This window comes from Gouania willdenowi, unplaced genomic scaffold (genome assembly GCF_900634775.1).
Source record: "Gouania willdenowi unplaced genomic scaffold, fGouWil2.1 scaffold_10_arrow_ctg1, whole genome shotgun sequence".
Lineage (NCBI taxonomy): Eukaryota > Metazoa > Chordata > Actinopteri > Blenniiformes > Gobiesocidae > Gouania > Gouania willdenowi.
Genome location: NW_021144857.1, coordinates 1,077,889 through 1,094,778, shown reverse-complemented (window position 1 = coordinate 1,094,778; position 16,890 = coordinate 1,077,889). Strand labels below are relative to the sequence as shown.

Sequence of the window (16,890 nt, the reverse complement as noted above, 5' to 3'; positions counted from 1 at the left end):
GCCAGTGGTGGGATAATAAATATAGGGAAATAAGCAGCGATGCCTGGTTTTGGATTTCTTTCAGGCTCAACAAGTATAGATCTGATGGGAGAAATGGAGAGTTGCGCAAAGTAATGTGGGACACATCAGGCATAAGGGGACAAGATGGATACCTGAACGACACGCCATACCCCCGAAGGTGCGTAGGGCTAAATCTCCCTACACCAGCATGGGTTAGGATTAATGGGGCTCAAAATGAAAAAAGGAGTATAAAAGCCACAATGATAATGTCGAAGGGGTTGTTAATTAAAAACGAAAATAAAGAGTACAGATCTGCCTGTCTTGAATTGGACGCTGACGGCAACCCCTTTATCTCCGAAGATAAACCCCTGCACTGGCACCCAGGGGTCCTTCCGCGTGGCGTGATGGTGCCAGATGGGGCCACAATGGCTGAGGATTTTGAAGTAGATACAACTGGCTTTTTGCCCTTGTATGAGTTGCACCCCAGAGTGGGGGTTGAGATGTGGGAGGTGTTAATCAACCCACAGGATGGAGGATGCCCATTTTGGCTTTTCGGGCAGAAACTTTTCCTTATGACACCAGAACCCTCCGTGAGATGGAACGATAGGGGGATGGCAGCAAAACACCCCGATCACAAAAAACAATCAGAGAGAATAAGCTGGGGGTTGCGAGGCAGCACCCGCTGGTGTCACACGGGAAGGAGGTGGTCTGCAACTATGACATGTGGGGTCAGAATGGGGGGTGCCTCCTTGGATGCGCGGGACCCTAGATCCACTGATTGTGGGACTCCTGATTTGACATACAGGGGAGATGCTTGGGTACCTTGTGGACTAGAAGTCCATGAGACACCTTTGACACTGGGGAATTACCCCTATCCTGACAGGGATACTCCTTACTTCTTCAGTGAAATTACTGAAGGAAGAAAGAGTTACCTGAACCCCCATCTTTACCTAGTGACAAGAGCAGAAGCGAGGAAAATTAATCTTACTGCGCTCAGACAGGTGAGAAAGTTTGGCGAGGGGATGGATACGGTTAACATCGGAAGTGAATATGTCTCGTTCTACCATAAACGTTACCAAAGGTTAAACTGGATGAACAACAATCTGGGGAGAAACAGATGTGAGGATATGTCAAACATTCCTGCCGTGGCTCGGTTCCTGGCACTGGGGTGGAGCGTGAGCGATGATAAAAATGTGGATGACAAAATCAGCATTGAGGACTGGGGGGGGAGTGATTCTTCCTCAGGAGATGAAGGAGCTGGAGTTGGATCCTCCACTAAAAGACGAGGAGGAGAGGATGGAGATATATGGGTCCAGAGTGGAAAAAGGAGAGAGTGGCCTTGTCCGAGGCCCTGACGGTGTCACCTCCTCGTGCTGTCTCTCAGTCCCCTGCGAGTGTGGAAATGGAGTGGGAGAGAGATGATGACACAGGAGAGATCTTCTTTGCTGAGAGGGTGGCTAGAGTCTTCCCTTCCCCACAGAGGTGAAAATCGAGTCTGCCGAGGAGGAAGCTGACAACTTTCCTCCACTGGAGGAAGTACTGGGTGATGATGAGGAGGAAGCACTGGCAGCAAATGCAGAGACATTCGTGGGAGGAAGGGGGAGGAGGCCCCCGATGAAAGCATAGAGACGGTGACACCTGCCCCTGCTGATGACAGTTTGGGAAGGCTGGAGAGAGCGTTCTCGGTTCTCAGCGTGACCCTGGCAGACGTCAGAGGGGTCGTGATGTCTGTCGTTAAGGAGAGCTGTACCCCGCCACAAGGGGCCTCGGTTGCCAGCAGGCGCTGAGGAGAAACTCCGAAAGAAGTTGAAACCCTAGACGGGGGCGGCTACTCTGGAAACCTCTGACGGACGGCAACTCTGGCTGATGCCATTCACATTTGTTCATGATGATTAATAAGGAGGATGTTGTATGATTGTGTATTATCATTCATTCATTATCCCGCAAAAGAAATGCTTATTTAACCACTACAGCTATCTGCCTGTCCTGATGAGTCACACCTACTATTAAACTGCCATTGTTATAAATAATGTTAGAAAAATGTGACACAAGAGAAGACATGACCATCTGGTACTGATACTTCTGTTTTTCATGGATGACTTCTGTTTTGCAGAAGGAACTAAACACCTCGAGGTGAAGGGTCACAGCTTCTTTTACTGGGAATAAAATGTCTTTAACATCCTTTTGTACTCCAGTTGAACCATGACATCTGTGTAACCTTTTGTACTTCTGTATGCCATGACATCAGTATGAACTTGTGTTCTCTTTTCTATTCGCTAAGGTGATCAGGACATGAATTATGACGCATTATCACGCCACGCTTCAAGCTATATATATATCACTGATTATTATGTTGAGTGCTTTTTTGAACAGATATACTTGTTGTTCGGCAGGCCTCAGTCTCTTCTCTATCGGCTGATAGTTTAGGACTTTGATACTTTGAAACTTTTTGATTGACTTTTACTTGAGTTTTGTAAACCTTTAATAAAATTCATTTAACTATTAAGAAGCCTTTTTGAGTAAATCAACCGCCTGCAAACACCCATATCTGAGACAGCTCCCGGGTTTGAAAGACACGCTTCTTGACCTCTGGTGAGTAAATCCTCCCTTGGCTCCCGCAATCACAGGGGAGTCAGGGTGGGCTAACTCATGCTGTTGTAAAAAAGAGTTGTTTCCAGCCTTGACCTACATATGGTAGGTTTTAATATCAATCCCACAAAATAGCGAGACGACTCTTAGACTTCCTATAAGAGGAGGTACAATTAGTCTTATCTTTTATTAGAAAACAATAATAAAGGATAGGCAGCCAGTCTCGGTGACAAGGTATGGGGGGAATTATTGTGTGAGTACGACAGTTTTTAGATCCCTTACCGTTATAAAGTCCCGCGGGCTATCGACAAATCGTAAGGATTATTGTTACCTTTTATTTTTCCCCCGGTAAAGTAGTGCTGCAGGCTAAAACCGTGCAAGGTAGGGACGATGCCCCTTGGGGGTTGGGTCCAGAACACCCCTTGTACCTTGGACGCAAACATTCACATATGTTCACCAGCAGTTGGCGCTATAACAAAGGTCAACACGATTTGGACGATAACTCCCACACCGTTTGTTGCAAATTTAAAACCTTCATATCCACAGATTCCTTGAATAGCACTGAATCACCTGGGCTAGGCCACGCCCACTTCCGCCTCAACTTTTCTGGAGCAAAAATTAGCAAAAACTGGAAAACCTACTTTTTCGAAATCCTCCTTGGGGTTTTGTCCAATCAGCGTGAAACTTGGCACGTAGAGTCTTCAGTTGCACGTGATATACAGTTAATAAAATGAGTTTGTTCTGGTAAATTATGCGCAAATTATTAGCGAGTAACGTTTCCTAGAAAGCTATAAAAATGCAAACTGGCGCATATCTTGGTCAAAATAAATGCTAACAACACCAAATCTGAGATCCTTAGTTGGCATGTGACTGTGAGGAAATCCACCAAATTTGAATGATGTAGACCACTAGGGGGCGCTACAAATAATGAATATTTATATCTCTTAATTGGCACAACCAATTGTTACCAAATTTGGAGGGTATGATCTTGGGTCCCTCCTGAGGCGATATCTCAAAGTTATTCACGATTGGTCAAAGTGGGCGTGGCTAAAGACATAATAACATAAATAAACAAACATTTATTTCTGCTGAATTATTATGTTGAGGGCAGTGAAATTTACAGGGTAGATATAGAAGACCACACAGACCACCCATACCAAAAACTGCCCCACTAGGTGGCGCTATAATTGCAAAAACATTTTGGCCTTTAACTTTCACAATTTAATTCACATCTTCATAAAATTCATATCCACATGTTCCTTACATAGAGTCGCATTTTCTGACATAGGCCACGCCCACTCCCACAGCACATTGCTCTTTGTAAGTCACTATATATCACAAACTTATTTTTTCAAATTACTCCTTGGGGTTTTGTCTAATCAGCATGAAACTTGGCACGTACAGTCTTCATTGATCTAGAGTTTAGCAAAACATTTTGTTTGGACAAAATATGCGCAAAATATTAACGAGTAAAGTTTTCTAGCGAGCTATAAAAACACAAACTGTTGCATATCTTGATCAAAATAATTGCTAAGACCACCAATTCTTAGATCCTTGGTTGCCATGAGACTGTGGGGGTATGAGCCAAATTTAAAAAAATTAGGTCTCTAGGGGGCACTGCAATTATGAGAAATTTTTATCTCCTAAATGGCACAACCGATTTTTACCAAATTTGGTGGGTATGACCTTGGTTCGCTCCTGAGACCGGATCTCGAAGTTAATCACGATTGGTCAAAGTGGGCGTGGCTTATTACTACATAACATAAAAATAAACAAACCTTTATTTCAGCTGAAGTATTATGTTGAGCGATGTGAAATTTACAGGGTAACTATAGAAGAGCACACAGATCACCCATACCAAAAAGTGCACCACGAGGTGGCGCTATAATGGGTGCAAACACATTTTGGTCTGTAACTTTCACTTTTTAAATCACATCTCCCAAAACTTCATATCCACCTGTTCACAGCAAATGGCACGTTGGCCTGTGTCCTGACGCTCGCCACGAGCCCGTCATCCTTCGTGACGTACTTTCAGGGGCTCCACGAAACCTGGGGTCTGAGTCGCGCGGGAAGGCTTGGCCCCCTTTAATAACTGCTTGCAATTCTAGTTTGTATTTAGAATTAGAAGATAATATAATATATCTATAAATGTTCTGCTATAGTCTAAATGATACATTAAATAAAATGTTAACATGAAGCATTAAAGTTATTACTGCAAATTAATGTTCATTAATTATTCCATACATATCTCAATGTTTAGTGTTTGTGTAGCATGTACATTACATTACTTTATGTAAACCAACCAAATACATTGTGTTTTTCTTTTTTCTAACAACAACAACAACAACAACAAACCTCTCTACATAAAAGTAGGAACTTATTTAGTTTAACTTATCAAAATACATTTTAACGTTTAAAATATATCATATCAAAATATATCACATGTGGTCATATCTGATTTAATGTGACAACACACACATTTGTCTTAAACATTTGCTTCAACGCATTCCATCACCACCTCTTCATCACGCACGCACGCACGCACACACACACACACACACACACACACACACACACACACACACACACACACACACACACACACACACACACACACACACACACACACACACACACACACACACAGCAGTAACGTGAAGTAATAAAAGCAACAAATTCTCTCACATTCCAGGTTTTAATCTCAATTTGTTTATGATGACGTCCTAAAGCCTTTGTTAGTGCTACACACAGATCTACATTAATGTGCTTTAAGAGACAATTCTGTGGCACAGGAGCTCACCAGGATGTGTGAGTTCCTGACAGGTGTGTGTGTGTGTGTGTGTGTGTGTGTGTGTGTGTGTGTGTGTGTGTGTGTGTGTGTGTGTGTGTGTGTGTGTGTGTGTGTGTGTGTGTGTGTGTGTGTGTGTGTGTGTGTGTGTGTGCGTGCGTGTGCGTGTGTAAAGCTGACTCATGACTGTAGCCAATCAGGAAGCAGCTGTAATTCTACGTTTCATCTGCGACACGTTGAAATATCTCAAACATGGCGACTGATAGAATATTACATTATTTTTATTTCCTGACTTTACTGAGTTGGAGCTCTGCCTTCAGGTGGCGTTCAAGGTCACTTTTTTAAGTAGGAAGTTGTAAAATCCTGAGTTGTTTTGAATGCATAGACTGATATCTGTGATAAGAGAAAACATGTAATTTTTTGTTGTTTGTTTTTGTTTTTCTCTTCATTTAAAATCAGGATCCAGTTTTACACAGAAATGTCTCACATTAATGTTTTGGGAGAAAATAACACATTTACATGTTATTTTTCACTGAAGGCGACTGAATATTCAGTAAATTTAGCACATGGACAAATAGGCCAAATTTCACCATAATCTCATTTAAAATCTAATAATCATGAAATATCTGCATGACACGGACTAAACCATGTTTGGGATCATATCACATTTCTGTGTATGTTTTCCTGTAAAACAAATATCTGAGTGTTTAGTGAGTTTAGCTAACAGACGTTAGTAAACGTAAAGTTACAGAAACAGAGGAACACTTGGTACGACCCAAAGAAAACAGAACAAATGAAAAGAAATAGAAGGAATGGAACGTTCCGTTCTTCCACTGAAATTGTGACATTACAGTTTTTTTTTATTGCTAACAAGCATTGGTTGAAACTGAAGTCACATGTTCCAAACTCTAAACACAGCCTGTATATCCATCAGTCATCTCAGCTCAACAGTTAATGTCATCCACTAAAGTGTTTCTCACCAACAAAACACTTGATACACGTCTCAAAAGAAGCTCATTCAACCACAACACTAACAAATAAACACACTTTAGAAACACACATTGTCATTGTGAGCACACTGAACTACTAAATACTAACAACAAAGAGCTTTACATCAAATACATCTGATCTTTACACTTTACATGATTTTTGTATTATTTTGGGCTGAATGTGAGAAAGTCTGAGTCTTTAATCGTTCTCCACGTAAAGTCTGTTTCTGTTTTTCTGTCCACATTCACACAAATAAGGGTCTACATGGTGGTAAAATACATCAAGGTCTTGACAAAACATTTGTCTCGTGCAAAGAAATGCAGCTTTCACCATAATTGCAATTTTTTGACAAGATTCTTTCACTGTCACTGATGTTTCCATGCAGGAAAATAGCAACAAAATGTAAAATGAGATCAAATTGTTGGTTATCTTTTACTGAGAAATGCCAAAATGTTTGATAATTCCAGGGGATCTATTGGGGGATTTACCATACTGTTACAGATTGGTACAAAGTGCACAGCCATGTCCAGCTCATCATGTCAATCAGGGAGATCTGCTGCACCTGTAGAGTTGAGCACGACTGTGAGTTGTTGACAATCAGCTGGACTGGACTATATAAGGAGGATTTTCACTCTTTATTCAGTTGCTGTGAGAAATTGGATTCAGAAGGTTCTGCACCATGTGCTGGCCTTCTTTAAAGCTTGAGTTTGACTGTGAATAATTGATCAAGTACTTCTATGATTGTTTGTGGTGAACATTGCCCTCTTAGTTTTGTAGTTTCTATCTAATTATAATTCAGGTCCTCATTTTATCCTGATGCAGAGTTAGACAAAAAACTTTAATGACTACTGCATCACAACAGACAAACAGAAGACAGAGAGACACTCTGTGCAGGAATATTAAACAGTGCCATCTATAGGTGAAATTACCACACTACAACACTGCCACTTAATTTTACACTAGTATTTGAAATCATTCAAATAATAATACAGAGCCAATGCTCTCCTTTGCTCTCACACCCTTTTATTACTTTGACCAGGCAGCGTTCAGCGTTCACCTGTCAAGCACAACCTCTTCAGAAGAAAAAAGACCACTCGCTTCTCTCAGTTTTTCAAACCTCTGTTTAGCCAAAGGCTTTGTCAAGATATCTGCTTTCATGTCATTTGTTGGACAGTAACATAGCTCTATTTGTTCATTCTGTACACATTCACGGATGTAGTGGTAGCGAATGTCTATGTGTTTAGTTCTGGAGTGATCAACCGGATTCTTTGCGATTGCGATGGTTCCTTGGTTGTCTTCCATGATCACTGTGGGCGTGGCCTCCATTCCAACAACTTTGTGAAAGCTTTGCTCCAACAACGAGGAGACTCCTTCAGTCCATAGATTGATGTTTTTAGTTTATATACCAGATGTTCTTGCCCTGGTTTGATGCATCCCTCTGGCTACTCCATGAAGATTTCTTCTTTTAGATGTCCATTGAGGAATGCAGTGACAACATCCATCTGGTGCACATGTAGATTGTTTTGAATAGCAAAGGAAAGTAGTGTACGAATAGAGCTAAATCGTACTACTGGTGAGAAAGTCTCATCATAGTCAGCACCATACAACTGTGAGTAGCCCTTGGCGACGAGTCTGCACTTAAATCTTTCCACTGGTCCATCACTATGATGCTTAACTTTAAACACCCATCTTGATCCTACTGCTTTTCTTTCTTTTGGTAAATCTACTAACTCCCATGTGTTATTTTCCAGCAGCGATTCATATTCCAAATCAGCCGCTTCCTGCCATTTCCTTTTATCAGGACTCATCATTGCTTCTTTCATTGTTAATGGCTCTGTCGTACGACACATATTGGCATGATGATCAACAATAACTGTGTCAGCAAACTCATCATATCCAAATCTCCTTGGAAGCTTCCTGGTTCTGCCACTTGTTCTTACAGTGGCATCATTAATGACCTCATCTTGTGTATCACTTTCAGTTTCCATGGTTACCTGGTTCTCTGAGCAGGATACTTCTGCTTCCTGACTCATGTCAAAGTCTGACTCGTTGAAAACAACATCACGACTAATTAGAATCCTCTTTTTCCTTTCATCATAAAGGCGATAGCCTTTAACATTGTTTGCATATCCCACAAAATTTAGTTTTACAGCCTTTTTGTTCAGCTTCCGTCTTTCTTCATCTGGGATATGTGCATAAGCAGCACATCCAAACACCTTCATGTGACTCATGTCAGGTTTTTTTTTTACACCATCTCTCATAGGGTGTCTCCTTTTTCAGGACAGATGTGGGCAGTCTGTTCTGTATGTAAGCTGCTGTGGCTACAGCTTAGCATGTGAAAGCAAACTTCTTTCTGCTTCAACTAATGTCCTATTTTTTCTTTCTGCAACACCATTCTGTTGTGGCGAATGAGGTAGTCATTTCATGCTGGATACCTTGAGCATTCAAATATTCTTGAAACTCCTTTGATGTGTACTCCCCACCATTGTCTGTTCTCAGCCTTTTAACTGTCTGTCCACACTCATTTGTGAATATTTTTTCAAATTCCTTAAATTTGTTCAGCACCTCATTCTTATGTTTCAAGAAATATACTTTGCAGCATCTAGAGTAATCATCAATGAAAGTCACAAAGTATTTAGTTCCACCTATTGATTCAGTCTGCATAGGACCACAGACATCACTATGAATCAACTGCATTCTGTGTTTGGAACGAATTCCTCCAATCGGCTTGTATGGTTTTTTATGCAGCTTGCCTTCCACACATCCTTCACAGAAAGGAACCACTGTTTCTACAGAGAGATCTACTCCATTCACCAGATCTTTGAGTTCCTTCAGCTTGGTGGTGTGACCGAGCGGTTGGTGCCACAGGCTGGCTGCTACCGATGCATTATGACAGACAAGAACACTTTTTTCAACATCCAACTGATACAGTCCATCTGCTCTTTGTGTTCCCATTCCCTGATGAGCTCCATTTTTTCCACGTATGTAGCAACAAGACTTCCTGAACTTCACTGTATTTCCTTTCTTGGTAGCTGCTCCCACTGAAAATAGATTCCTGGACAGCTTTGGAACATACAGCACATCATACATTTTGACAATTTTTACATCACTTGTTTTGAATGTCATTTTCTTGTTAATGTTTCCTATTCCTAGGGCGTCAACTACTCTGCCGTCACCGAGTTTCACAGACTGCGTTTTTTTAAATTCTTGGTACTCTTGAAGAATTTCTTTATTACACGTCATGTGCTTTGATGCGTCCGAATCAATCAACCATTCACTCTGTTGTGATCCGTCAATCAGATTTGCCTCGTTAGTGACAAAAGCACTTTCATTTTCTGCATCGTCACACACCATGCTCTTAGCCTTGTGATTTTTTCTTTTTACTTTATGTTTCAAAGTTGGACATTCGCACTTAATATGACCCTCCTTTCCACATTTGTAACACCGCCACGTGTTTGTTTTTTCTGCTCCTCATGAGCTGGAGTTATTCTGCAGATTTCCTGGAAACTGTGATGACATGGCTGATGCACCAGCCGACGTAACAACACTAGCTTTCATTAGCATTCACCTGCTTTTGCTCTTCATTTATTAAAGCTTGTTATACAAACTGCAGTGTCAGACTGTCAATCTTTGTTTCTAGTGCAGTGACAATAGTTGCATAACTTGGTGGTAAACTGCCTAAAAGTGTTACAATTTGGTCTTCTTCTTCTTCGATTACAGCTCCTATTGCTGATAGCTGATCAGTGAGCACTTTCATTTTCTTTAAATGTTCATTTAAGTGATCTCCTTCCTTCATTTCACACCGGAAATATTTTTTTCTTCAGGAACAGTTTATTTGCTAACGTGAGCTTTCAATGTAGTCCATGCTTCTTTGGGAGACTGGCAGCTTGTAATAAGATACAACTGGGGTGTACTTACATTCAGCACTAGCATAGAGAATGCTCTCTCTCTCCGTTTGGTGAACTCAGCTTGTGCATTGGCATTAGCATCTGCGGCTAACATATCCGTCTTCGTTAGCATACCCCATAGCCCTTTAGCTTTCAGCAAGTGCTCCATCTGAAACTTCCATGTCGCCCAGTTCTCCGGTCCGCTCAGCTTGTCTATAAACAGCTTCTCATCCATTGTGCAGTCCCACAACACTGTTTATTCCACACAGCTCTGTGTAAAGACAGATTTTTTTAGCATCGACCTGGGCCCATAACCTGATGCAGAGTTAGACATAAAACAACTTTACTGACTACTGCGTCACAACAGACAAACAGAAGACAGAGAGACACTCTGTGCAGGAATATCAAACAGTGCCATCTATAGGTGAAATTACCACACTACAACACTTCCTACAGCTGACCATCCAAACAATCTGAACAGCTGGGGAGAAGAGCCTTTCAGACCACATGAAAAAGTTTCAGACCACATGAAAGGCAGGATATGGTTTTCAAAAACACCTGAAGGACTCCCAGGCTGTGAGTAACTCTGTGCTGCCTTTTTATTTGTCTATCACTGAGGAGAAGATTTCATTGGTCCACTCTGCCATAGAGCCCAGTTTTAGTGCAGAGCTGCAGCAGTGGTTGTAGGCCTGGAACTTTCTCCATCTCCACACAGGATCTCTGGAGCTCAGTCACAGTCATCTTCAGGTTCTTTGATACCTCTCACTGAGGTCCTTCTCCCCCAACTGCTCAGTTTGGCTGGACGGCCAATCCTGGTTGACCTGAACTTCTTTCATATCAAAATTTTGGAGACTACTGAGCTCTTAGAAATTATAAATGAAGATACATTTTTTCTAGCCTTCTCCATATCTGTCCCTTCTACAACTCTGTCTCTGAGCTCTTGGGGCAGTTCTTTTGACCTCATGGATCTAATTTTTGCTTTGATATACAGATACATATGTTTATACAGGAATTCAGCTGGACTCCACAGCTGGACTGGACTGTGACAAAGGTATAGAACCATCAAATTTTTTTTACATGAAGATGTAAGACATCCTCACCTTCGGTGCCAACAACAGTGACTTTTACCCCTGCGTCCTGTGAGCAGAGTTCTGTCCTGGTTTTGGTGTTGAAGTAGGTCTGGCTAGTTTACTGGGGTCTAGAATTATATTAAAAATATAACTAAATAAGAATCTTTCTCGACAAATAATCAAAACTCTACCGCAATATAAAAAAATAAATAATATTTTGGCCGCAAGGAGTTGCCGTTGTTGATCTGTGCTGCTATGGCATCAGCTGTTGCTGGACCCTGGACAAATCTGCCAGCCTGGACACCTTTGGTACTTACATTGGCAACATCTGGCAGGGGGACAGCCAATGTAAATCAGCCTCTGGCTGCAATCATTTATTTATTTATTTTTTTCTTATATTCAATGTTGCACATTGTCCCGTTAAAATAAAATCATTGAAATTGAAATCTCTTAATTGTGATAGCAAATGTTCTTTACAATAATTACGTCAATATGTAATGCTACGCAAAAAAATTAAGGCTTCAAATTGACGCTGTGATTGGTAAAGGTTATCGCGCCAAAAAATCCTAATAGTAGCACCTCTAACGTCAACCACATTTTTATGGGTGAGTAAAGCTCCAACACCAACAACTGCTGCATTTGTACTCTATTTTTTGTGTTGTCTTACAACAGTATGTGTTTGTCAAGTTTCGTACTCTTCCTCAACATGCCAAACTTGAAAGGCCGAGAAAACGCAGAAAACTCAGTTCATTTTCCTTTTCTTTTTTTAATTAATTTTGTTAATTCAGATGGAGGTTCAGTTTCAGGTTCATAACATTAACAAATTATAAAGGAAAAACACAATTACTGTATGATCAGCTTTCATTAAGGGTTCGAGACTGCGACCAAAATGGTCGCATATGCGAGTATATTTTCAATGTGTGCAAGTGAAAATTTTATCTGGTCGCATTCGTGCGAGTTTGTATAGGGTGACGTTATTTTATACGGAGTGGCTGAGCGCCTCATCACGTCCCACAGAGTGCACTTCTCTTTCTCTTTCTCTTTGCGCTGTGGGATTACCATAAAATCATCTATAAACAGGCACTGCAAATTCGCTGGCGGCTAGGTTGACCGAGGATTTTGAAGTGGAGGCTGGCTTGACCGCAGTGCTGCAGGTGAGGAGACGGTGCACGCTCACGCATCTTTGCTGCGGGTAATGCTACGGTGAATGCACCGACTATAAACACCAATGTGCTCCTTTGGAGTGCGCGTGGTCCGTGAACGGAGCCAGGAATAACGAGTCCTACACTGAGTGTGCGCTCACATTGAGGGCAGCAGTAAAAAGGAAACATGGAAAAACTTCTGTATATAACATTGTGTTCATGTAAACTGAGAAGTGTAAGAACTGGAAGATGCAAGATACTGTTGTAGTTCTTGATGTCAATTTATTTTATTTTAAAGTATTTTGAAGTTATTTGAAGGTATTTTTTGGCTCCAGGAGGACTTTAAATCAGGTGAGATGAGGTTAAATGGTTCCTTGTAGAGTAAAGGTTACAGACCCCTGACCAGGGGAAGAGGGTTAGGAGACCCCACTATCAGAGCTGGACCTTCTGAATTTAATTCATGGGGTGAAACAATGCAGATGCTAAGTTGGTTATGCTACTGTAAAGTTATTTCAAGTACAGCATTTCTGCAAAATAAAAAAACAGAATACATGTAACCTGTTGTTATGCTTTGCTATTATTTGAAAATTATATAGAATAAATGACCTATTATTTCAGCCACTGCTTGTTTGCAGTAAAACTTAATATTGACACAAAAACATGAAAACTTTTAGCAAATATATCTCGAGTCATTGTCAATCTTTACTTCAGACAAAACTAATGTACGCCAGTTAAAGGAGACATATCATGCTTTTAAATCCTTCCTTTTTACATATAAATCATACAGTTGTGGTCTATATAAAGCGGAACTGCAATGCTTGGATCTGAATTCTTCATTATTATAGCTCCACCCCTTTTCTGATGTGCTTCTAAGAGCAACTCCTTTTGGTGCGGTCTCTTTAAATGCAAATGAGTTACTCCATACCCCGCCCCCTCTTCAGGTGACACTCGGTTCAACTCCACCCTGTTCGGCCATTTTTGGAGTTTGATAGAACAGATATGATTATTTAGCGGCGCAGAAACCTAACAAGTGAGCTAACACAAGCACCGAGCTAATGCCAGCGCCGAGCTAACGCCAGCGCCGAGCTAACACTAGCGCTGAGCTAACGCTAGTGCCAAGCTAATGTCACGAAATGCATTTTAATAGTCTTTTCAGAGACAAAAACGGCAAAATGAAATGACTAATGAAAACTTTAGACTTAAATGAAATCAAGGATCTAAAACGAGCACACAGTGCTAACATATGAAGACGGTGCAACTGCTAATGCTAACAAAACAATGACGGGGACGTCTTATCACACTTTTTAGCGTTATTTACAGCTTACCAAAGTGCTCTGTTCGTCGTCTCCAAAGATAGAAGGAATTGAACCCTCAATCAGACAAAGTCTTTCAGCAAATCCTTCTTTATACTGGCGGAGGTTGATGAAACAGTCATCATTGAAGTGCTTCACACACACAAAAATGATCTTACCCACAGATGTGGGTACATTTCTATAAAAAATAAAACTCAACCAGGCACTTTGAAAAGGTTCTGATGCTGGGAGACGGTGTAATGAAGCGTGTGGGTTACTACATCCAACAACCAAACATTTTGATTTATCCTCTCGTAACTTCGGCATCCTTGGACTACAAAATGAAAGCGAGAAATAAAAATGGCAGATTGCTCGAAGTGTTGGGCCTGGAGTCGATGTCCTAATTTGGCAGTTCCGCTGCAAATACTGTGACGTTATTGTTCAAAAAACGTAATAGAGAATCGAAAAATCTAAACAGATTGAAAAATATGAGCAAAACAGAATATAAAGATATCAACGGAGCACCTGAAGAGACTAATTTGAGCTTTTCTGTACTTCTAAACACTCTAAATATACAACAAAATGCATTTAAGGGCTAAAAAAGTGGATTTAGTACACCCCCCACCCCCGCTCAAAAAAAAGGAAAAAAAGATGCGACAAAATTCTGTGCTGGTGCAACCAACTGAGAAAGTTAGTCGCACCAGTGCTACCACTGGAAAAATTAGTGTAGAGCCCTGCCCAATTCATATTAACAATGAAAAATTCCCTAACACGTGCTGCTTAGAGTAAACAAAAGATCAAACAATAGCTTGGCGTCTAAAGCCACTAGTCACTCTCATAATTTTGAAATTAATAAACAAATAATGCAAACAATCAGCGCATGATGAGCTGCACACATACCGATGCTGTCGGTTGCAGTTTTGGTTTGTCACTGCTCAGCAGCCAGAGCAGACTGGCAGTAAACTGGTAGAAGGATCTCCTGCTAGGGGGACAGCAGCAGAGAGCATCAGAGGCAGGGATCAGTTTGCTTTGACTTGTAACATATGCTAACCTTGCTATTAACTTTTTATTTTTTATTTTCCTCATTTGAGATGTGGCTTGTGAGGGGGAGGGTGCAGAGCAGCAGCACCGCCTCCACACGTGTGTTACATGTAAACAGGTCTTATAATGTTTGTTAGTCCTCTTAAACCATAACCTGGTTTGTGTTTGTGTGTTACATGTAAACAGGTCTTATAATGTTTGTTCGTCGTCTTAAACCATAACCTGGTTTGTGTTTGTGTGTTACATGTAAACAGGTCTTGTAATGTTTGTTAGTCCTCTTAAACCATAACCTGGTTTATGTTTGTGTTACATGTAAACAGGTCTTATAATGTTTGTTAGTCCTCTTAAACCATAACCTGGTTTGTGTTTGTGTTACATGTAAACAGGTCTTATAATGTTTGTTAGTCCTCTTAAACCATAACCTGGTTTGTGTTTGTGTTACATGTAAACAGGTCTTATAATGTTTGTTCGTCGTCTTAAACCATAACCTGGTTTGTGTTTGTGTGTTACATGTAAACAGGTCTTATAATGTTTGTTCGTCGTCTTAAACCATAACCTGGTTTGTGTTTGTGTGTTACATGTAAACAGGTCTTGTAATGTTTGTTAGTCCTCTTAAACCATAACCTGGTTTATGTTTGTGTTACATGTAAACAGGTCTTATAATGTTTGTTAGTCCTCTTAAACCATAACCTGGTTTGTGTTTGTGTTACATGTAAACAGGTCTTATAATGTTTGTTAGTCCTCTTAAACCATAACCTGGTTTATGTTTGTGTGTTACATGTAAACAGGTCTTATAATGATTGTTAGTCCTCTTAAACCATAACCTGGTTTGTGTTTGTGTGTTACATGTAAACCGGCCTCATAAACACTCTCGGTCTCATAAACCATGTCCTCATAAGCCTGTGATATGTCACATATTTTTCTAAAATAAAAATGATTTTGAAGTCAGATTTGTGTTCTGCTAAAAAAAATCAAAAATTTTGATATGCCTTTTAAGTTCACCAGATGTAGCGTTAGGTGTGGTCTCATAAACCACCAAAACGCAAGAAAATCCAAAATCGGTCTCTTAAACCACGTGTGTGTGTGTGTGTGTGTGTGTGTGTGTGTGTGTGTGTGTGTGTGTGTGTGTGTGTGTGTGTGTGTGTGTGTGTGTGTGTGTGTGTGTGTGTGTGTGTGTGTGTGTGTGTGTGTGTGTGTGTGTGTGTGTGTGTGTGTGTGTGTGTTGTAGTGTTAATTGACTTGCCTAAAAAACTAAACTATTGATGAAAAAATAAATGGTTTTTATCACCAATTGCCATTTTGAGGAAAAATATAGAGATATGAATATTGTTGTTTTATCTTGTAAAGGATATGATTGTCTAAACTGTGTAAAATGAGGTGTAGGATTTTATTAATATGAGTGTGTTACCTCAATAACAAATAGAAATCACTAGACTGATATGCTGCCTTGGTATGTAGCAAGTGATGCTAATGCTAATGCTACACTATAGTTCATTCATTTCATTCATTTTCAGACCCACTTATTCCCGTTTATCAGGGTGACGGGGGTCTGCCGGTGCCAATCTCTGGCTATCATTGGGCGCTGGGTGGGGGTACACCCTGGACAGGGCGCCAGTCCATCACAGGGCAACACAGACAGACAACCACTCACTCTCATTCACTACTATGGGCAATTTAGAGACTCCATTCAATCTTATAGTCATGTTTTTGGATTGTGGGAGGAAGCCGGAGTACCCGGAAAAAACCCATGCAAACAACACTATAGTTAAAAGACTGTGTGACTATAAGAACATGTCAGATCTTTTGTTTGATGTTCATTGTACTTGGAACCAGTTTGATAAATTACTTACATACAATTTAAAAAAAATATTTGAAAATGACTTTGTCTTAAATGATCTTTTATTCCTTTTTTCCATTTAGGGTGATGATTTTAAGTAGGTGAATTGGTTCGTTTTATTGGTAAATAACTTTAAAATAGTTTAAATGATTTTAATGAAAAAAATTGTATTTTGATGGTGTTTTTACAAAAATAAATGGTGATATGATTTTTTTCCCCATATCACCCACTGTGACTGAGGTAAAGGTAGCACT

At 40.4% G+C, this 16,890-nt stretch overlaps 1 pseudogene; it reads left to right on the top strand.

Moving 5' to 3' along the window:
- Positions 1–16,890, top strand: part of LOC114458362 (E3 ubiquitin-protein ligase TRIM39-like) — a 318,528-nt pseudogene that overhangs the window by 264,975 nt on the left and 36,663 nt on the right.